At 40.9% G+C, this 19,376-nt stretch overlaps 1 long non-coding RNA gene across 1 annotated transcript; it reads left to right on the forward strand.

Annotated features, from left to right (window-relative positions):
- Nucleotides 1–505: 505 nt before the first annotated feature.
- On the forward strand, nucleotides 506–18,593 carry LOC118022201. The gene is made up of 4 exons (XR_004682409.1): nucleotides 506–722; nucleotides 1,461–1,629; nucleotides 7,499–7,640; nucleotides 16,959–18,593. It is a non-coding gene; the product is annotated as an uncharacterized LOC118022201 (long non-coding RNA).
- The last annotated feature ends 783 nt before the right edge of the window (nucleotides 18,594–19,376 follow it).

Genomic DNA, 19,376 nt, shown 5'->3' on the forward strand with positions numbered 1-19,376 from the left:
AAGCGAGGGCGCAGCTGGGCCGATCTTTGTTCTTTTGAGCTCAGCGCGCAGCCGGGGGCGGCGGCGGCGGGGGCGGCGGGGCCATGGCGGCGGCGGCGGCGGCGGCGCGGCCGCCCAGCCTCGAGGGAGCGAGGGGCCGCTGCGGCTGAGTAACTCTGCTCGGCGTCGGGGCCGCCGGAGGCCGGTCATATGACTGAGCCGGCCCGCCGCCGCCGCCTCGCGCGCTGACAGTACCTCCTGCGGGAGGAGCCCGCAGCCCCGCGGCGGCGGCGGCGGCGGCGGCGGCGGCGGCGCGGGAGGAGCGCGGCCGCCCGAGCGGCGGTCATTGGCCCGGCGGCCGCCCGCCCCGGGCGCACGTAACCCCGGCGGGAGGCGAGGCCTGGATCGGGCGGCCCTGCGCTGCCGGCGCGCGGAGAGCGGAGGCGGGGCGGGCGCGGCGCTGAAAGGGGCCCGAGAGGCGGGGGCGGGCGCCGCGCGGCGGGGTGGGCTGCCGGAGGGGCGCGGCTCGGCGAGCGGCGAGTTGTGCAGGAGGTGGCTGCGTCCTTTCGAAAGCGAGGGCGCAGCTGGGCCGATCTTTGTTCTTTTGAGACAAAGCCCCTGAACTTGGGTCCTCGCTTTGTGCAGGTGCAAGTGCTCGTGCATGCAAAGCCCGTGGTGGGGAAAGGGTTTAATACAGGAGGTCGCCGTTTCACAGGACTGGTTCGAATCTCACGACACCCAAGGTATTGGCTTGTTTCTAACATCTCCAGATTAGATCTCTCCGTTTTTTGTTTTTAATTTAAGCTGTCTCGTCGAATTATTTGCTCTTTAGCATCTTGGGTCACTATACCATAGTTATATAAAAAGTTGCTTGTGAAATTAAAAAACACATGGAATGCACTACATAGATTTAGAAAATCAAGAGAAGCTATTTCATAGCAAGAGAATGCTTTCCTAATGCATATTTAACAATCAAGGCACATAATAATCTGATGTCAACAGCAGATAGATATTATTTGATTTGGGGAAGGGAGGAGTTAAGGTATTTGAGTCGGCTTTCCTACCCAGGCCCACCCAGCCTCCATGAGAACTTTAGCCTCTGGTGTAGAACTCTCCCAACAGCCTGTGGGGGTGAAGGAACGTGCCAGACTCAAAGGAGCTTCTTAATCTGCCTTACAGCGTTAGCTCTTCAGTTTTTCTGATGAGGAGTAATAGAGAGAAAAGGAAGATTCCAACCCTGCCTCTCCTAGTTTCCCCTTCATGAGCAGTGAACAGTGACTCACCTGGATTCTCTTAGACTTGTTCAAAGGAGGACTTTTGGTAACTCAAAAAGGCAAATGTATTTCCATGAACATAAGTAATCAAAAAATGCTTCTTTCTGGCTTCGGTAGGAAACTAGCTGTGAATGATGATGTGCTGAAATTTCACAAAGGTAAGGGAAAGGTGGTAGAAATTGAAACTCAGTCATTTTTTCCTTTCAGATTTCTGCTGTTAAAATGGTGGATTAAGTGTTCATGCCAGTAAGCAATCCTTGTTTTGCACAATGCAGTGTACACAGAACCCTGATGTGCAACTTTGGTATCTCTCTCTGTTTACTGGGAGCATCTACCTCATGGAACTGCCGGTATTGATCAGTATCCTATGTAACAGGTATTGACCTCATCTCTTGTGACTTTATTAAGACATGGTCCCAGGTCATGTTACGGCTGGCACTTTACCACCCTCCCTTCCCCAATCCTTGCTCAGAAATTGTCCTTTATTCTCCAAACTCAAGTGCATTCTCTTATGCCTACAGCTTTTTCTAAGTGCACACCGAAGAGGAATTAGGTATGGTGTCCCTTGTGTCCCTCCACCTCCAAGGACTATTTTAGTTCCAGCCCCAGTCCAAGTGTGCAGAATCACCCAAAAGAGGCAATTCAAAAACCGCCTCTCCAGACCTTACCCTCAATTTTGATCTTCACTGGGCAACTCTAAAGGGAGTGTGTGCATCTCAAACTATTAAGGATAGATTTCAGTTAGGCGAGAAAAAAAGGAACTAAAATGGTTTCCTTCTCTCCCTTTTCTCCCTTTGCTTCCTCTCAACACCACATTCTTCCTCATTCTGGTTCTGGCCACACCTCTCGCTCTTAACTTTAAAAGCATGTAAAAATCCTGACCAGCAAAATGTGGGGAGATAGCTCTAGACAGCTTTCCTATCCCAGTTTCATTATTTCTCTTCTTGTCTGTTCAAGGCCTCTTCAGAAACCCTGTCTTTTGCCTGTCATCCATTGGTCACTACCTCATTCCTGAAGGTTGTCATACTCCCATCCCAGGCTCCAGCACGGTCGTGTGGCTTGGCTCCCGATTCCATACATCTCATTCACCTCATCTCACTCACTCCATCTTAGAAAATCTATCGGCTGGCTGCTCCTGTATGCAGCTGGTAAGAGGAGAAGGGAGTAAAACAATAGCCAGAATTCTTGGGAGATGACAGAATAACACTTAAAATGGGAAAGGAGGAATTGTAAAGGGCTAACTTACTTATCCTATTCTGTTCTGAGTCCTGGTGACAGTTCTCTCCAGTTAATGAATGTATGTTCTGGAAGTTGCTTTAGGAGTTTCACTTGTATGATTAGACTGCCTTGTACTCTGTAGCCTACCTAATATCTACTACCCCTGCTTCCTAACAGAACTCCAGTTTTGTTCAGGTGCCCATTCCTCCCCTAGGCCAGCGTGCCTTGGGTAAACTGACATTATCCCCAAACTGGTTGAATGATCTGAGGGTAATTCCATTGCTTTAGCAAGGTATTGGTTCGGAAATGAGCTGGTGAGGCCATTCTAGCCAAGGAGGCAAGAAGGAAAGGAGCCAGAGGAGTGATTTCTCACTGTTAATAGAGAACTATAAGGAGAGATGTGGGTTGTTGTCATTTCTTCCTTTGGATGTTGTTTGTCTACATGTAATGCTACAGCTATCTTACTAGCAGCCTGGGCATGAAACCAGTTAGTTCTGGAGATGGCAGAGCAGAGAGGTGGAAGCAAGCTGTGTCTTGATAATACTGTTGAGCCACAATACGTCTACCCTAAGCTGACCTTCCCCATTTGATGAGATAATATTTCTATTATCTGAAGCCAAAAGCAGTCTATAAGAGGGTCCAGTTTTGTGTTCTCTGTTGCTTGTTATGTGAAACAAATAAACCCCTGCTTGTTTAACCCTCAGTACACCAATCATCACCAATGGACCTGCTTTATTTTTTCATATTTTTTAAAAAAATTTTTTGGATTTTATTTATTTGAGAGAGAGAGAGAGAGAGAGAGAGAGAACCAGTGGGGGGAGGGGCAGAGGGAGAAGGAGACTCCTTGTGGAGTAGGGAACCTGACGTGGGACTCGATCCTAGGTCCCTGGGATCATGACCTGAGCTGAAGGCAGATGCTTAACCAATTGAGCCACCCAGACACCCTATTTTTTCATATTTTTTAAGTCATTTTGCAAATCATTTATAAGAAGCAAGAATAAAGGATAGTAAAACAATTTTAAAATAAATTTTAATGAGAATTTAAACATAGTGGGGCACCTGGGTGGCTCAGTCGGTAAACTGCCTTCAGCTCAGGTCATGATCCCAGGGTCCTGGGATCAAGCCTCACATTCAGCTCCTTGCTCAGCCGGGAGCCTGCCTCTCCCTCTCCCTGCCACTCCCCCTGCTTGTGCTCTCTCACTCTCCTCTGTCAAATAAATAAATAAATAAATAAATAAATAAATAAAATCTTCTAAAAAAAGGATTTAAACATAGCAAATTCAAATTTTTATCCTATATTTTCCTGCAGTTAGAGAAATATTACCCTAAATGGGCCATGCCCCCCCCCTTTTTTTTTTTGAATAATCCCTATGCCCATCATGGGGCTCAACCCTGAGATCAAGAGTTGTATGCTCTGCCGACTGAGGCCAGGTACTCCAAGGCATATCCTTTAAATACAACTGTTGATCAGTCAATGTATATGAACAGGGAACAAAATCATCTCATAAATATTGACTCCAAATTAAAAATACATCTCTAATGTGCTAGTGTATTCTTACTTTTGCTGCTTCTTGTACTTGAATCAACAAAAATACTTTTGAAAATGTAGGTGGCTTGGAATCTTGTTGAAAAGAAGATAGCCATCTTCTTAGTTGTAAAACATTTTCATATTTAGATTTATAAACAACGATTAGAACTAGTAACTTAAACACATTAGACTTCTTGAACTTACACAATGTATGTCAGTTATATCTCAATAAAACTGGAGGAAAAAGAATTAGCCATTCAATGAATTTTTCCTCTCTACATCATGATTTCCTTCCAGTCACCTTTGCATTGACATTGCCTTTAGCATTTGTTGACTTGTAAACTATATCAACCATATATGACACAAAACATCAAAAAAGATGACAAAATACCTCACATCTTTTTTGGATGGCTTGGGTTCTTGTTGCAAAATATTAAATAATGAAGTCATTCCTGTTGAATGGATAGGAATACCATATTTCCTTTTTATCTTTAAATATATATTGTTGAATTAGCAATTCTTGAGTTTGAGAAAATTTAGGATATCATCATCTAAAGACTCATCATCTGGGGCTGCCTGGCTGGCTCAGTTGGTAGAGCATGCGACTCTTGATCTCGGGGTTTTGAGTTTAAGCCCCATGTTGGGTTAGAGATTACTTAAAAAAACAACAAATAAAATCTTTAAAAAGTAAGTAAATAAAGACTCATCGTCTGGTATTCCACTTGTGTGATAAATTTCACCATCATCATTAATGTCTAGTGTCCTTTTGCATTTTATTTTCTGATTTTTCTAATATTTTTGAAGTGTTTTCTTCTGTCAGTTTTGTTTTCTTTACCATAGTGGAACAAAACATGAAATTTCTGAATTTTCATCAGTGATTAATAAAAGGTATAATAAAAAACTATGACGATAATGTCTCTGGATTTTTTTTATACCTTCTTAAAAGATGATGTAGTGCTTTGGACAATACAATAAGATAATAGAAGAATGATGTAATGGTGATGATTTATTTTACTATTGAATCAACCTTCTAGGCAATTCCAAATTGTTTTCTTATTATTTTGTCTTCTCTAACGTAGTTGGGAATAGTTGTTGAGTAATGTTGAAATAATTCCTAGAATGATAATATAGCAAAATGGTTAAAGCTAAAGAAAATTAAGATCACTAAGATCCCATAAATTATGAAAGACTTCAATGTACCCATATGGTAATTGCAAAACAGAATGAGTTATTACATTTTTTAAGTACATTTACTTTTTGTTTTTTGGAAAAAACAGTTTAAGAAAACTCATGAAATATCCATCCTTATAAATAGTTAGAACCTCTCAAAAGATACTCAAACTCTAAAATTGGATCCAATGGACTCTGATGGTGCAAGGGTTAATCCACAGTAAACTGATTCTCTGATATTTGCAGCAGAACTCAATGCACTTGATAATCTCATCGAGCAATCAGTGACCTCTATGGTGCCAAAATCAAGGGACATTTTCCTGTCTTCTTTGCAGTCAATACAATTGACCACTTCCTCCTTTTTGAAACCCTCATTTTTAGTACTATAGACCTCTTCTAGTTTTAAACAACCTGACCAGCTACTCCCTCAGCCTCTTCTGGAGGGTCCTCCTCTCCCCATCCTTTAAAATATGGAATTCCTCAGGGCTTTTCTTCTCCTCCTCTCATTCGTACTCTCCCTCTCCCTAGATAAACTCATCCATTCCTGTGACTTTAAATGCCATCTATATATTGATGATACCTGACCTTTTACCTCCGATCCTACCCTCCATTCTAGATCTTTATAACTGGCTATCTACTTGATGTGTCCAATTGGATAACTGACAGTTATCTCACATTGAACTCTCAATCGTTTCTTGTTCCAAAGCCTGCTTCTCTTGCCTTTTTCCTCTTTACACATTTATAACGCCTGCCTTTACACATTTGTTTACAACAGAAACCTAGGAAGCATCCTTAACCTTTTGCTTTCTCTCCTCATCCAAAATATTTCTCACATCCATTTTTCTCCCTGTCCATTGCCACCCCCCTAGTCCAAGTCAGCATTACCTCCTGCCTGCAATAGTTGTAATTGGTTACTTTCTTGCCCTATCTCAAATCTATTCTGCATGCAGCTGCCATAGGGATAATTTAAAAATATAAATTGTTTCTTGTCACTTTTTTGATTAGAACTTTTTATTTTATTTATTTTTATTTTTTATTTTTTTTAAAGATTTTATTTATTTATTTGACAGAGAGAGACACAGCGAGAGAGGGAACACAAGCAGGGGGAGGGGGAGAGAGAGAGAAGCAGGCTTCCCGCGGAGCAGGGAGCCCGATGCGGGGCTTGATCCCAGGACCCTGGGATCATGACCTGAGCCGAAGGCAGACGCTTAACGACTGAGCCGCCCAGGCGCCCTTGATTAGAACTTTTTAGTGGCTTCCCATTGCACTTAGTAAAAGCCAAAATTCTTCACATAACCTTCCATATAGTTAGGTCCTTCCCTCCCTCTCCAAACTTATCTTACATCCCCCCTGCCTCACTATCCTCCAGCTGCACTGGTGTATTTTCATTTCTTCTCCCAGGCCTCTGCCAGTAATGCCCCACCCCCAGCTCACAACTCCCTGTGAATAATTATTTATCTTTCAGTTCTCAATTTATTGTCACTTACTCCCATTGACTATCTGACTCTCAGTCTCCATTCTTAATTAAGGACCCTTTTTCCCTCCAGTGTTTGTCATAGCACCCTTTTCTGTTCCTTTAAAGCACTTATCAGGGGTACCTGGGTGGCTCAGTCAGTTAAGCCTCTGCCTTCGACTCAGGTCAAGATCCTGGGGTCCTGGGATGGAGCCCCACATCGGGCTGTCTGCTCAGCGGGGAGTCTGCTTCTCTCTCTCCCTCTGCCTGCCGCTCCCTGTGCCTGCCGCTCCCCCCTGCTTGTGCTGTCTCTCTCTCTCTCGCTCGCTCTCAAATGAATGAATAAAATCTTAAAAATAAGTAAATAAAGTATTTATCAAAATTTATAATTAACCAATAAATAAATATATAACACCTTTGTTTCCCACTAGACAAATATATTTCTTTAGTTCAGGGGACTATGTCTATCTTGTTGACTAATATGCCTGGCACATTGTATCTTCTCAAAAGTACATTTGTTGACTGAATGAATGAATGAACCAATGAGTGAATGAAGTCCCTACTGCATGTAAGCTCTAGACCCTCACAAAAGAATTCTCTGTAATAATCACTAGATGAGGAAAACTTCCTGAACTTTTTCCACTTATTTGCTTTGATTGGAAAAAGAGATCACTGCCAGCCAATTCTAAGTCCCCATTAGGAAACTGATCATTTATGGGGCTCACACTTTCGTTCCTAATTTCCTGGTTTAACCTTGAAGCCCTTTTGCCTGAGCATCACCAAATTGGTTCAGCAGAGAATCCTGCCCCAGGTGTAAATTTTATCTGTCAAATTTGCCTAACATTTAATAGTACCAACTGCTTTTTCTCTCATCAGCCCCTTGCACCAAAGCCCCTTCCTGAGACAAAGCATACTGTATCAGTGAGGATGCCTTTTGCTGCAAGTACCAGAAGCTCCAGCCCAAATTGGAATAAACAATAAAGGGATGTTTTTTTCTCAGAAAACAAAAGATCCAAAGGTAGGTCATAGTCCAAGCATGCTGCATCAGAGTTCTGGTTCTGCTTCTCTAGGTTTCTTTTGGCTCTACTTTCCTCTGTGTGTTGATTCTTCTTCAGGCTGCTAGCAATATGGTCACCAAAGCTCCTGGGATTATGTGCAGATGCAACAGCATCCAATAGATGACGGGGGTGGTCGATTCCCATGTGTCTTACTGTCTCAGAAGCTCTACAGGTTTTAACCATTGGCAAGGGAAATAATGGCGTTACCATGATTAGCTTTGACTAATGGAGAGGTTTCCTAAATCACACGTGGGAAGGGTGAAGTCACTGGAACAAAATCAAGGCTCTAACAAAGAGAAGTGCAGAGTGGGGAAAGTGACTGTTGGGTAGAAAACCAAGAGAATCGACCACATATGCATTCATTTATACATCATAAAATGCAGGCAGCTGTATTTTCCCTGAGTGTTTTTCAAGAACCCACCACACCATCACTATGAATTCTTAGTCTAGCCTACAAATTCTTTTTTTTTTTTGAAGATTTTATTTATTTATTTGTCGGGGAGAGAGAGAGAGTGAGTGAGGCAGGCAGAGAGAGAAGCAGGCTCCCCGCTGAGCAGGGAGCCAGATGCGGAGTTCTGTCCCAGGACCTTGGGATCATGACCTGAGCTGCAAGCAGATGCTTAACCAGCTGAGCCACTCAGGCATCCCTAGCCTATGGATTCTTGATCTCCATCTCTATGCATAGAATCTGTGAGATGAGGCACCAGATACGTGTTTTTTGTTTTGTTTTGTTTTTAAACAAATTAAATGTAAAAATGTCGATAAGATACTATTGCTTTTCAGTTTAAAAAATTGCCCACAAGATCCTTCCTTCTTCTAAACTTTTCAAAAACAGTTTCTTTTTCAGATCATGATTCAGAAAATATTTACCTGTTTATTACTGCCTCTGAGGTATGGTACTTTGGTCTAGGCACTCAGTAAAAGCTTGTTCAATTAATCTGTGGACTTCATTTCACCTCCACAGTTGAGGTATTGGGAAAGGTACAGAAAGTTTCTCCCATATACCCATTCACACTCAGAAGTAATGATCCACGGTGCATGAAATTTAGAAAATATAGAAAAGTACAAAGATGAATATAATAATGTATCCATAGATAGAAATACTACAGTTAGGGGTGCCTGGCTGGCTTAGTCCGTGGAGCGTGAGATGCTCGGTCTCAGAGTCATGAGTTCGAGCCCCACGTTCTGAGTAGAGATTACTTAAAAAAAATAAAATAAATGTAGGATATCTTTTTAAAAAATAGCTACAGTTAACATGTTTGTGACTTTTCTTTCTTCCTATCTTTTTTTTTTTTCTTTCTTATTCATTTGTTTGTTTGACAGGAATTTTTATTTCAGGATCTGATGATCCCCCCAGGTCAATAATTCAACAAACATGATTGTTTGTTTTTCTTAAATCATTAATTCTGTATAAATCCATCAGTTCTTGTATTTAGTCAGCAGTCATCCAGTATTCCAACTGTGTTCTAGCCAGTGGCCCTCAAGTGTGTGTTGCCCAAGATATACTTTAGAATTCTCCCTTAAAACAATGATTTGTCTACAAGTATTTGGCCTCTAGCCCCTCCCCCACTTCTTCAAATCTCTCTAAAATGACAGCAAAGGAATAAAAAAAGGCATTAGCTTACAAAGAACAAAGATAAGAGGAGGGCAAGACAATGATTACAGATTTTAATAAGTGTTTGGCCAAGGATAAGTGTTTGGTAGATGGAAAGTGGATGAAGGAGTAGTAATTAATTGAGCAGAGAGGAAGAATTCAAAACCTAAGAATGAAGATGAGGGCCAGTTCCCCTCAGAGGATCTGTAAAGCCTCGGCGTTTGGGACCTGCCAGGTCCATGAAGGGGAGGTCAGGTGCAGGCTGAAAATAGGAGGGATAGGTTAAAGTCTCCATATGAAAGAGTTAGACCCCCAGGTTCCTTTCTATACTCACCCTGCCTAGCCAGACAACTTTTGGTCAGTGGATCAGAAAAGGGGCATTAAGTGAATGCCCAGTTCTCAGAGAAGTAGAATGATGACAGAGAACAGGGAAAAAAAATTGGACATTTACAATTGGATGAGCCCAGTAAAAAGCCAGTTCATTACTAGAGCATCGACTTTTGAGTTTCCCAAATCAATACTCTACACAGGGAATTCTAATAAAGTGTTTAGAGTCTCATCCTGAAATATGAATGGCAACCTAAGAATCACTAGAAATTCGATGAATACCTCCAACATGGTAAGAAAAGTCACACGAAAGTGGAAGGGATCTGGAGGGAATAGAAACAATGCAAGGAGAAAAGGACTTAAAAAAACTAATTATTATCATCAAAGAGACAAAAAAATATATATTTACAAAACAAAAAGTGACCAAAAAAGGAAAACACATAAAGAAAGAGCTCATAAAAATAAAATCTGTGGTGGTGTAAATAACATATTCAATACAAACACTGGAGGATAAAGTGGGGAAAGATGGAAAACAGAAGAGGAAAGATGAGAACATTATAGAATCCATCAGTGACTTACTAATATGAGTTTCAAAAAGAGAAATCAGGGGCACCTGGGTGGCTCAGTCAGTAAACCATCTGCCTTTGGCTCAGGTCATGATCCCAGGGTCCTGGGATGGAGCCCCACATTGGGCTCCCCGCTCAGTGGGGAACCTGCTTCTCCCTCTCCCACCCCCCCGCTTGTGTTTTCTCTGCCTCTCTCCACCCCACCCCATCAAATAAATAAAATCTTAGAAAAAGCATCAGAGAAAACAGGGGAACAAATCATCAGAGAAATAATAGAAGAAAATTTCCCAGATAGGACTCACCCAGAACAACGAATTTTTTTGAAGACCCACTTCGAGGCATATCATCGTTACATTTCAGAACACCTTGGATAAGGAAAAGAATTCTAAAACCTTTCAGGGAAAAAAAGCTGATCTCAAAAAATGGAATGACTCAAAATAGCATTGGAATTGCTGCTAACCACTCTTGATGGTAGAAGACAATAAAGCACTACCTTAAAAATTCAGAGGAAAAACTATTTTTAGCCTAGAATCCTTTATGAAACTAAACTGTAACTCAACGTAGAATACACACAATTTTCATATATATAAGGTCTCAAACATTATACCTCCATTCTTCCTTGGGAAGCTGGAATATGTACTTTAGCAGAATAGGGGATTAAAATATGAAAATGGAAGATAGAGGAGAAGATCCTAGAAAGAAAAGCAGCAGGAAAAGTTGTAAGGTGGCAGGAAGGAATGTCCCAGGGCTTCTCGAAAACAGCCAGGCCAAAGAGGAGGCGGAGGGAAGGAGGCTTCCAGAGCAGCTCAGAAAAATGGAATAGAAGTTTTTGGGCAAAAAGAACATGTTATTAATAAGTATATGGCAGAGATGCCAGAACATTGGGGAAAAATTAACAATAGGTAGATGGAAAACCAAACAAATGATAAAATGAGGCAATTATTAACTTCAGAAAAATGGAAAGCTCATACAGGAAAAGAGGTGTGATTGCAATGCATTACTTGGCTCAGTGGACAATATTTATATAGTTTTAATGATGTAATGCTGACCATTGATTTCACACAAAAAAATTGTATATCATTATATTGGGGTGAGAAGAAGAAAAATGGAGTTGGGAAGCAATATTCTAGTATTTATTCACAATGGCAGGAAGTCAACAGGCAAATCAAGGAACAGTGACATAAGTATATAAAGATATGGAGGAAAATTATCTGTGAAATTAGCTAGAAAAGTTGAGTCTGTTAACATGTCATGCTGGGAGTGGGCCTGGGGAAGGGTGGGGTAGGAGACTACTGGCTTTTATCATAAGCCTTGCAGTACTATTTGACTTTTAAAATGATACACACGAATGTTCATTTGTGTGTGTGTGTGTGTGTGTGTTTTCCTTTGACAAAAAGTAGTTTATTTGGGGGTTGCCTAGCTGGGTCAGTTGGTAGAGCATGTGACTCTTGATCTTGAGGTTGTGAGTTTGAGCCCCACTTTGGGTGTGATTACTTAAAAATAAAGTCTTTAAAAAAATAGTTTAGGGGCCTCTGAGTGGCACAGTTGGTTAAGCGTCCGACTCTTGGTTTCCGCTCAGGTCATGATCTCAGGGTCTTGAGATCAAGTCCTGCATCAGGCTCGGAGCTAAGCGAAGAGTCTACTAAAGTTTCTCTCTTCCTCTCCCTCTGCCCCTCCTCTCTCTCTTTCTCAAATAAATAAATCTTTAAAAAATAGTTTATTTTTAAATAGTCTCACCTGTGAACATTGTTAAAAGTCTTATTTCTGGGCTTGATCCTATGATTCCAATCCAGTAAGTCTGCAGTGGGACTCAGGAATCTGAACTTTTAACTAGAACCTCATGAAATTTGGATGCAGATTGTTCAGTCGTGATCCTTTGAGAAATCTTACCCAGATCCCCTGAAATTATATATAAAGTTTCATAAGAATGTGCAGTTTTTTGGAAGGAGTCCATAATTTTTAGATTCTCTTTGATTCCTCAAACCCAAAAGAGTTTAAAAATTGCTCTTCTATGTCTGCCTTCTCCTTTCCTTCCCAGAATAATTGAGATTCCATTAATTATTTAAGGTCAAAGCATAGCTAATTATTGTTATAGTGGATCAAACACTTTATAAAACTCATTACATAAGCATATGTATTGAAAGCATTGGCAAAATTCTTAGACAATTGCTTAGTGTATTACCAAAGTAAATACCAGTGCATTACTACTGCAGTGAATTGAATATAAATCTAGTAGCTTGAAAAAGTTAATACAAATCCATCAGTACCTACCAGTGGTGTTGACCAAATCTATAGTTAAATTTATTCAGCCGAAGAAAAAAATGTCCATATATGGTCATTCAGTGTTATCTTTAGTGCTATAATAGTGCCATATAAATGGCACCAGCATCCAACTAGAAAATTTAATGCAGGTATTTTGACAATCTTGTATTTTTAACAAGTTTAGTAATTTTATGGTGAAAGCCAGCCTTCCTCGAACTTAGGCTTTTAGCCTTTTAAAAACGGATTTTTCTCTATAAAACATTACAAAAATTCATGAGATGTGATTTGGATTAAACCAGACAGCAAAATGTGACTTCAGATTAATTGCTAGAAGGAATTAAATTTTATGTTTTTCTTTAAACTTTGTACAATAAGGTAGAGAAATCTTCTCATTTTAGTGACTATAAAAGGTATAAAGTATTTAAAAGGTAAATCACAAAAACCATCACAAACCAGTAGCTAACAAGTTAATATTTGTTGTATGACCAATAACATACAGCATGACCATTATTAGTTATTTGAGCTGATTATGCACCAATTTGCATATCAAATGTCCCTTCTTCATATATCAAGTCATCTCTGATATTCTTAGGTGTGGCACACCATTTTTAAAAAATAATAGCAAGGTCATCCATAGCATTTACTGTGTCCCAGACCTTGTTCTAAGCATTTTCCTTGTAGTATCTCATTTAACTCTGACAACAGCGCTATGAGGGAAGTGTTATTATTATTCCTTTTTTACAGACAAGAAAATTGATACATGCGAAGCCTGGGTGGCACAGTCAGTTGGGTGTCTGCCTTTGGCTCAGGTTATGATCCCAGGGTCCTGGGATTGAGCCCTACATCGGGCTCCTTGCTCAGCGGGGAGTCTGCTTCTCCCTCTTTCTCTGCCTGCAGCTCCCCCTGCTTGTACTCTCTCTCTCTCTCTCTCTCTCTCTCTCAACCTCTCTCTTTCTCTGACAAATAAATAAATAAAATCTTAAAAAAAACCCTCCAAGTTTAAAAAGAAAGTTGATCCACAAAGTTACGTAGCTGTATACAGTCAGTGAACAGCTGAGCTGTGAGCTGAACTCATCAATCTGACATTGGATCGGCTATACTCCTCTGAGGCATATTAATGTAGAACAATCACATAAACAATTACATCAATATATATGGAACCTTCTCATATGTAGATTTTTTTTAAAGTTGCATCTTAAAAGAAAAATAGCATTATGAAAAAAAAATTGTTTTTCATCGTTTTCACCTAACAACTAGCAGCTGACATCTTGAAACTTCATGTTTCAGGGAACACATTTTCTGAAATGATGGCCTAAGTAACGGTTTGAAATTTTCCTTTCTGTCGTTCCTTTTCGGCTCGGTCCTTCTCTCAGCCCCTTCTGAATTTACTTGCGTCCCCTGAGCTGCTTCTTTTTCAAGACATAGTAGGAAGACACCTTCATGCAACCCTCTGCCTACCAAATGCTTACTTAACAAGCCTGCACTTCCTGTTCCTCCCACCCCGGATTAAATGCTTATTCTTTGAGCTACCTTTCTCAGTTGTTTTCCAGTCAAGGCGTGAGAGCTAAATATCACTACATTTCATTTTTTGGGAAAAAAAAAGTTAAACCATATTACATCAGTGTAAAGAACATATATCATATGAGATCTAAGTGTCCTAACAAAGTGGCACCTCTTCTTTAATAGCCAGAAATTTTTGCATCACTCTTTGATATCCTTGAACTAATACTTCTACTTCAATTCTTCCATGTTATTTTATCTTTTTTTTTAAAGACTTATTTATTTTAGGGAGAGAGAGAGTGAGGGGGGTAGGGGCAGAAGGAGAGAGAATCTCGAGCAGACTCCCTGCTGAACTCAGAGCCCATGTAGGTCTTGGTCCCAGGACCCTGAGATCAGGAGCTGAGCCAAAACCAAGACTCGGTGGCTCACCCCACGTGATTTTATCTTAAATTTAAACAACATTTATATTTGAAAATCTTTGATTATTTGATTGTTATACTCTGTAAAATATATTAATTTATTTCCTGGATTAATTAAAGCTCTAGATAGTAAAATACTCTATCAGTTTAATTATTAGTAGTACAAAATTTATCAATATAACAAATTTGTAATTCTTTTTTTTAAAGATTTATTTAAGAGAGAGAGAGCACGAATGGGGGGAGGGTCAGAGGGAGAAGCAGACTCCACCCCAACTGAGTGCTGAGCCTGACTCAGGGCTCCATCCCAGGACCCTGAAACCATGACCTGAGCCACAGTCAGATGCTCAACCGAGTGAGCCATCCAGGCGCCCCAACAAATTTGTAATTCTTAAACAAAAAATTAAATTGTGTTATAAATGCATTTCTCAGTGACAGATGGAGCTTAATTCAATTTTATTCACTCTTATGGATAAAGATTACTCACCATGAGAATGAGACCGTTTCAATATTAATTTATGTTTTTTGTTTGTTTTTATAGTTATAAATGCTGAGAAACCTTATTTACATGAATAAGGAGATGAGAATTCAAAGAGTTTTGTTACAGCATTATGTTTTTTTCCATCCAAGTTTTATTTTAAAAATCATAAATTAGACTGGTGTCCAGCTTGTGGAAAACCCTTTGTTGTAAGTTAGCATTAAGTCTCAACTCTTTTTAATGGACTTTTTATTCTCTTCTATTTGTTTTTTTCTTTCTAGTTAATTATCATACTCTGTAATTATTAGTGATTTAGAGGATATTTTGATCTGTCAAGGGCCAGTCCCTCGCTCTTAAAATTATTTTGGCTCATATTAACTGTTCCCAAAGATTTTTGTGATCAACTTGTCAAGTTTTAAAATTTGGGGTTAGTATATTTACTGAAGTGCACTGAATTTTAGATTAATTTGGGCATGTTTGATATTGCTCCAATACCGAGTTTTCTCATCTAGGACCTCAACAAGTCTCTCCATTTATGCAAGCCTTGTTTCACATCCCACAGTAAGGTTTTATAGTTTTCTTTTCATGGGTTTCACATATTTCTCTCTGAATTTAAGATAACATAAATACTTTGACCTCTTTAAATGCATTCCTTCTTTCTTTGTCCTCCCTCTCTTACTTTTCTTTCCTTGTCCTTTTCTCTTGCTCTTCCGAATAGACTGTAAACTCGCACAGGATTGGGAATGGATTGCCCTTCTAACCTCCTAAGTGGTTAAAGCTTTGATAGAATGGTTGCTAAGGAAAGAAATACTTGCTGAATAAATAAATGAATGAAAGGCTTGATTCATAAACTAGAAATGCAACAGGAAGAATCGGGGGATATTCCAAGAAAGGCCTCAAAAGAATTATAATTCCTAGGGCGCCTGGATGGCTCAGTCGTTAAGCGTCTGCCTTCAGCTCAGGTCACTGATCCCAGGGTCCTAGGATCGAGTCCCACATCGGGCTCCCTGCTCAGCAGGATGCCTGCTTCTCCCTCTCCCACTCCCCCTGCTTGTATTCCCTCTCTCGCTCTCTCTCTGTCAAATAAATAAATAAAATCTTTAGAAAAAAAAAAAGAATTATAATTCCTTAAAATGGATGACAAATTACGGCTTGGTTATACCACAGGACAGATTTGACAAGCTATTCGATATATTTATATATATTATTTTTTTTAAAGAGACAAAATGACCTAGATATTAGATAAAATTCTCCTACCATGGATTCACTCAGAGACCCAGAGGAGATAAATATATGCTTCTGATTTCCTCAGACTTTGAGAAAAATGCTAAAGTTTTTCTACCTATGAGGTTTTCTGAAACATTGAATATCAAGGATAATTTAAACTTTTTTTTTTTAAAGGATGACTGCTGCCTAAACATCACAGACTTAATTGGTCTTTTAAATAAGGAACATTTTATTTGTTTTTTTTTTTAAAGATTTTATTTATTTATTTGACAGAGACACAGCGAGAGAGGGAACACAAGCAAGGGGAGTGGGAGAGGGAGAAGCAGGTCTCCTGCGGAGCAGGGAGCCTGATGTAGGACTCGATCCCAGGACCCTGGGATCATGACCTGAGCCGAAGGCAGACGCTTAACCGACTGAGCCACCCAGGCGCCCCTAAATAAGGAACATTTTAAACCCAAAGACTAAGTGGTATTAGGGGTGGAGAAGGGATTTTTGAGAGGAGCCCTTCTGTACATTGTGTCTGTCACTTCAACCACTCACATTCAGTCTGTTGCCTGAAAGAATGTCATCGCAGCAAATGGCTCCCATCCTCCTTTGCCTACCTGTTACCTTGTAGACAGAGCCATGGAGGTCAGGAGACATGGCCATGGGCTAGAAAAAGGCAAACTTGGGGCAGGGGTGGGGTGGGGGAGGGGGTGAGGCATACATTTTTGAGGCACTAGAGAGGTTGCACCAGCAGAGACCCTGTCTGTTCTGGAGTTAGAAATTGAAAGCGAATAAAACTTCTTAGGCAGCAGGAACTCATCCTGACAGAAAGTTCCCCTGACCCAGGACTCCTGCCACAGCTTAATGAACAGAGCCTGGGGAGTGTGGGGAAAGAACTGATCTTGTTGCTGCTTCTCCTGCAGGCTTCCCTGTTGCTGTGTGGTCCCAAAGTGAAGCTGAGGAGCCACCAGAAAACATCAGAAGCTTTCATCCAGAAGCCTGAGGAGAGCCCTGCCCTTCCCCAAGAGAGAGAAGTCCTTTAACATAACAGCTATTTTTCTTAGTCTTGGAGGAATTCACACCACTCCTTTCCCCAGCTTTTTCCCCCAGTGGCAGGAGCACAGAGGTGGTCTCAGAATTTCTAGAAAGGCCTCAGTCCTCCCTACCCAACAACAGGCACAGCCTTGCTAGCATTATCTACCCTGAAACCATCAGGATTAATCACATTATCCCTTTATCCCTGTTTACATCATCACTGCAAGAAGCCGGTAGACTCCCAGGTCACCCTGCACCTCCTTTACTCCAATCCCCATATAGCTCTTAATCTCATTCTCCTCCCTTCTTCTACCCTCCCCTACTCTCAGAATGCATCCCCTGTGCTCACTGTAATGCCCAGTCTGTGAGCAGCAAATTTCCTACATACTCTAAACCTCTCCTGCAAAGGTCCCCTTTACTATCCTGCTCCAGCTGAAATCTAAAGCTCCCCAGATGACTCCTTCCCCTGTAGCCCTCTCTAGTGGTGGCCTTTATCTCTACCATCTCTACCGCATCCTACCTGACCACAGAGTGAGGGTGCTCCTTGCTCCTCATTGCCATTTTCAAACTCCTCCTCCCCCAAATCCCCTGCTTTGAATTGCACGTCATCAGATATACCCCCTACTGTCCCTTATTGTCACTTGCTCTTATTTCTCAGAGAGTTTAGCAGCTGATTCATGGTCACTTTCTCCATTGGTCCTAACATAATTCTAGGTAATTTCAATATCCATTTGGTCAGCTTTCAGATATCCTGGCCTTAGTTCCTTGACCTCTTCTTCCTGTAATTTTGCCTTTCACCCTTTATCAGTCACTCACTATGAAATCTGTAGACCTTGGCATTATCTGTAACAGTAACTCCTTCATATTCTCAGTGTCAGGCATCCCTCTAGTACCACCACTATGCATGCCAGAGCCCCGACTCCAGCAGCCCTCTTGTTCTGCCAAGACCTATAGTCCCTTGACTCTATCACCTTTCAGTTATGGGTTATGCCTCCTCCTCCTCAGATCCTTTCATAGCCTCGTTACCTAGCATTAAATCCCTTGGTCAGTTACTAGAATCACTCCCTTGCAGGGAGTTCTAATTATTTGCTAAAATCTATCCTCCTTTCTTCCAAAATCAGAGCATTGTAGCTCAGCAGAGAGCTGACCATACACACCACATTTCTCAGGCTTCCTTGCATTTAACTGTAGCCATAGGACTAAAATTTTTATAATAGAATATGACCCTAAGTAATGTGTGGTGCCTGCAGGCTAGGCCCTTAAAACTAGGACAATGCTTGCTCCTTACACTCTCTTTCCCCCTCCTGATAACTGGTAAAAGGTGTGCCTGCTACCCAATTTCTAGGATTTAGATGAGAATAAAAGCCCTAGGTCATGAAAGAGAAATAAGGTAGAAGGCCCCTCAGTCCCTAAATGATCATTTGAAGCTGAGACTCAATGGCCTGGAATGGTTATTTCTGCTTAAAATTGAAATTTGTCAGAGAGAGAGAGCAAACAAGCAGGGGGACCGGCAGGCAGAGGGAGAAGCAGGCTCCCCACTGAGCAGGAAGCCCAGCGTGGGGCTTGATCCCAGGACCCTGGGATCATGACCTGAGCCAAAGGCAGACCTTAACCGACTGAACCACCCAAGCGTCCCTCCACCTTGATTTTTTTTTTTTTTTAAGATTTTATTTATTTATTTGACAGAGAGAGCAAGAGAGCACAAGCAGGGGGAACAGTAGAGGGAGAAGCAGGCTCCCCGCCAAGCAGGGAGCCCCATGCGGGGCTCCATTCCAGGACCCTGGGATCATGATTGAGCCAAAGGCAGATGCTTAACCATCTGAGCCACCCAGGCACCCCCCACCTTGAAATTCAAGCTTCCTTCTCTTCCTGCTATCACTTCATCTTTCTGTTCCTGTTTAAAGCAAAAAAGCCCGAAAGAGATACCTGTATTTCTTGAATTTAACTTTCATCTTATTTTCTTTTTTAAAAAAATTATTTTGAAAAATTTCAAACATATGCAAGGGTAGAGAGACAGCAGAATGACCTCCATATATCATCACCCAGTGTCAGCAATTATAAACATTTTGTCAATTTTATTTAACCCATCCTCCTTCCATAAATCATCTGGACTGTTTTTTCTTCTTTTTTTAAATTTGAGTATTATTGACATATAATGTTACATTAGTTTCAGGTGTACAACATAGTGATTCACTGATTCACCTTCTCTTTTGGGCTATTTTAAAGAAAGTTCCAGACATCATTTCACTGTAAATACTCCAGCATACATTTCTAACAGATAAGGACTGTAAAAAATGACAGTCACA

The sequence above is a fragment of the Mirounga leonina genome, unplaced genomic scaffold, assembly GCF_011800145.1.
Source record: "Mirounga leonina isolate KUSES-001 unplaced genomic scaffold, KU_Mleo_1.0 Mir_176, whole genome shotgun sequence".
Taxonomy (NCBI): Eukaryota; Metazoa; Chordata; class Mammalia; order Carnivora; family Phocidae; genus Mirounga; species Mirounga leonina.